The following is a 4529-nucleotide window of genomic DNA, read 5'->3' as shown; positions in this document are numbered from 1 at the left end:
AACCATCAAAACCCAAAATGAAACAAAACCTTCTCAGCATGTGCTGGTTTGTCTTAGTCACCAGCCTCTTCTCATCTGGAACACTGAGAGGCATGGAGGAAAAGTGTCCTCTCTGGGCATGGTTTGAAAGTTTGAGTTAGGAGAAGAGAGTGTAAAAAATGAAGAATCACTTTTATTGCACTTCAGCCATGTGCTCCCTTCCACCCCACTGTGTCTGGGAGATGATCAGGGCCATAAAGACTGGCTAATTACTTAAATTGCCTCTTCTTTGTGGGAGCAAACTTTCCCAGTGCCGTTGACTGGGCTTATTTGGTCTGATTACTGGAGTCCTGCTGTTAGCTGGGATAAGGAAAGCACATTATTACAGTGTGCAAGTGTAATGCTTTTGTTTACATTTTGCAAGGCAGACTGGGCTACTTCCAGTCTTACGCAACCTGGAGTTCTACAAGAACCAGGGCTGAGAAACACTCGATAGCTCTCTCCCTTTCTTTCCCATTTTGTTCTACTTGGTCCTGCTAACCCATAAGCCAAAACCAAACATCAAACCATCCTGCCTACAGCTTCTGAAATTTTTTTTTTTTTTTTTGAGTTGGAGTCTCACTCGGTCACCCAGACTGGAATGCAGTGGCCGCTTCCGGCCACCGCAGCCTCACCTCCTGGGCTCCGGCGATCCTTCCGTCTCAGCCTTCCGAGTAGCTGGAACTACAGTTTTAAATTCATAGAGACGCTATGAGTACAGTACAAAGAACATTTTTCCCCTCTGAACCATTTTAGAGGAAGTTGCCCACATAATTCTCCAAAACTCCAAATATGTTATTATTTTCTAAAAAGAGGAGCATTCTCTCACATAATGAGAACACACCATCAAAACTGAGAAATTAACGTGGACACACCAACACTATCTAAGCTTAAGTTTCTCTAGTGATCCTAATAATGTCTTTTGTAGCAAAAAAAAAAAAAGTCCAGTTCAGAAGTATATAATGGATTGCATAACTGAATTTTTGATGACTGTGTCGAAAACATGTATCTCTTTAAAATCTGAGCAGCCACTAACCAGACCTTCTTGACCATACCCCCAGTAGAACTCCTCCTCCCTCTCCCCTGCCACCCACAGGGAGGTGTTATGGAAACTTGCTCTTGAAGGACACAGGGACAGGAAGAGCACAGATGTTGCTAATCCAACAAACAAGGCCAGGCTTGACACAGGAAAGACAGGAATGTGGGTCAGAGAATCCTCCTGGGATGGGATAGCACCCAAGAAATGTCTACTAAGCCCCAAATAAAAGTCCCCATCTCTGCCTTTTAATATTTTATCTGCCTCTCTTCTTCCATTGTTTCCCCTTCCCCTATCCCTTCTATTTTTTTCTTTATTCCCCTCTCTTTATTTTCACAAACTTTTTCATCATTTTCCTACACACCTCTGTTTCCCTTGACATTTTTCCCTTAAGGACATCAGGGAACTATTAAAGGTTGTCATCTATTGAGAGGTAAGGGACAAGACTCTTTATGGCTTTTTTCTTGTCCTAATGTATAAAATCAGATCAACGTATTATATACTTAAAAAGACAATACATAATAACAACAAAACAAAACAAAAGTGTTCCTTCGTGCATCCTACTTCTATATAAATCTATTTTGACAGGTTAGACAAAAGTGCAAAAGCTGTCATGCTTCCTGTTTTTATTATCTAGAAAATACTACAGATTTGGCTGATTTGTTGCCTCAAGCTTGTGTTTCAATGTGAATTTTCCATCACCGTGTCTGTTCTAAAGTATAAGTATCAGGAATAATGTCAGTAAGATAGAGGAATAGAAATTTCCCAGCTTCATTCCTCTTCACAGAAGTCTAGCGACCAAGTATTCATAGTGAAGAGTACCATCCTGAATTCCCTAAAGCTTGGAAAAGAAACAAAAATACAAAAGAAACAAAGATAGATCCACAGCATTGGGAAAAGGTTTTTTTTTTAATATACAAATAATCAAAATCAACAAAGCTTTAGACTAATTAAAAAGAAAGCTGTCTCAAATAAATAAAATCAGAGATGAAAAAAGAGACATTACAACAGACACCATAAAATACAAAGTATCTTAAGAGATTGTCATGAACGATTATACACCTACAAACTGGGTAACCTGGAAGAAATGGAAAAATTTCTGGACACATACAACCTACCAAAATTGAATCATAAAGAAATAGAAAATATTAATAAACCAATAATGAGTGAGGAAATTGAATCAGTAATAAAAAGTCTCCCCCCCCCAAAAAAAACCCAGGATCTGTGACTTCACTGCTAACTTCTGCCAAATATTTAAAGAGAAACGAATGCCAATTATTCTCAAGATATTTTGAAAAACTTGAAACAAAGAAATACTTTCAAAAAATGATGACTGTGTTGCAAACATGTATCTCTTTATTTTATTATTTTATTTTATTTATTTATTTATTTGAGTTGGAGTCTCACTCGGTCACCCAGACCAGAGTGCAGTGGCCGCTCCCGGCCACCGCAGCCTCGACCTGCTGGGCTCCGGCGATCCCTCCGCCTCAGCCTTCCGAGTTGCTGGAATTACAGGCATGCGCTACCACGCCCGGCTGATGTTTAAAATTTATTTATTGTAGAGATGAGGTCTCGCTGCCCAGGCAGGTCTCGAACCCGCGGGCTCAGGCAATCCACTCACCTCAGCCTCCCAAAGGCGCGGGATTACAGGCTGAGCCACCGAGCCCGGCTACATGTATCTCTTTAAAATCTGAGCAGCCACTAACCAGACCTTCTTGACCATACCCCCAGTAGACCTCTTCCTCCCTCTCACCTGCCACCCACAGGGAGATGTTATGGAAGCTTGCTCTTGAAGGACACAGGTACAAGAAGCCCTTCTATGGGTGAGAATAACCTGATGGATAATAACCATCAGGATAATTTGATGCTAAAACCAGACAAGGATACAACAAAATAAGAAAACTAAGCCGGGCTCGGTGGCTCAGCCTGTCATCCCGCGCCTTTGGGAGGCTGAGGTGAGTGGATTGCCTGAGCCCGCGGGTTCGAGACCCGCCTGGGCAGCGAGACCTCATCTCTACAATAAAATCAAAAAATGAGCCGGGTGTGGTAGCGCGCACCTGTAATTCCGGCTACTCGGAAGGCTGAGGCGGAAGGATCGCCGGAGCCCAGCAGGTCGAGGCTGTGGTGGCCGGGAGTGGCCACTGTACTCCAGTCTGGGTGACAGAGTGAGACTCCAACTCAAAAAAAAAAAGAAAAGAAAAGAAAAAAGAAAGCTATCGGCCAATATCCCGATGAACATAGATGCAAATATGCTGAACAAAATACCAGCAAACCAAATTCAGCAGCACATCAAAAAGATAATTCACCATAATTAAGTGGGATTCATCCCAGGTCTGCAATGATGGTTCAGCATATGCAAATCAATAAACATGACACATCATGTTAATAGACTGAAAGGCAAAAATCATATGATTGTTTCTTTATATGCAGAAAAAGCATTTGACAAAATTGAACATCCCTTAACGATGAAAACTCTCAACAAATTAGAAGGAACATACCTCAACACAATAAAGGTCATATAGGGCAAACCTACAGAGAACAGTATACTGTGGGTTTGACATAAAGTTGAAAGTTTTCCCCTAACATTTCCATTCAACATAGTACTGAAAGTTCTAGCCAGAGCAATTATGGATTTTTTTTTAAAGCCTCCAATTTGGAAAGGAAGAAGTTAAACTGTCCTTGTTTACACAGAACATGATCTTATATCTAGAAAATTCTTGGGATACCATCAAAACACTGTTAGATAAAACAAAATTCAGTCAAGTAGCAGGACTCAAAATTAGCATATAACTATTAGTAGTGTTTTAACTAATAGTGAGGTACATGAAAATAAAATTTCCAGCCAAATCTCATTCACAATAGCTTAAATAAATAAATAGATAAAATATCTAGGAATATATTTAATGAAAAAGTGAAAGATCTCTACACTGAAAACTATAAGACACTGGTGAAAGAAATTGAAGATAGGACTAGGCCCAGTGGCTCACATTTTGGGAAGGACAGCAAACAGAGCCCAGGAGTTTGAGACCAGCCTGGACAGCATAGTGAGACTTCGTCTCTAAAAAAATAAAATTAGCAGGATGTGTGACTTGCACCTGTAATCCCAGCTATTTAAAATTCTGGACAAGAGAGTGATAACTTTTGCTTAAAAAAATATTAATTAAAAATAATAAACTGAAATTGATACAAATAGATTAAAAGATATTCCATGTTCATGGATTGAAATAACTAATGTTAAAATATCCTTATTACCCAGAGCAATCTACAAATTCAGTGAAATATCTATCAAAATACCAATGACAGTCTTCACAGAAATAGAAAATAAAATCCTAAAATGGGTATGAAAACACAAAATACCTCAAATAGCCAAAACAATCTTGAGTAAAAGCTGGAAGTATCCCACTTTAAAAGATGATACCAAGCTATGGTAATCAAAACAACCTGGTACTGGCATAAAACCAGATGCCTAGACCAA

This window comes from Carlito syrichta, unplaced genomic scaffold, assembly GCF_000164805.1.
Source record: "Carlito syrichta isolate Samal-C Ts95f unplaced genomic scaffold, Tarsius_syrichta-2.0.1 Scaffold305682, whole genome shotgun sequence".
Taxonomy (NCBI): Eukaryota; Metazoa; Chordata; class Mammalia; order Primates; family Tarsiidae; genus Carlito; species Carlito syrichta.
This window is presented reverse-complemented; position numbering follows the sequence as displayed.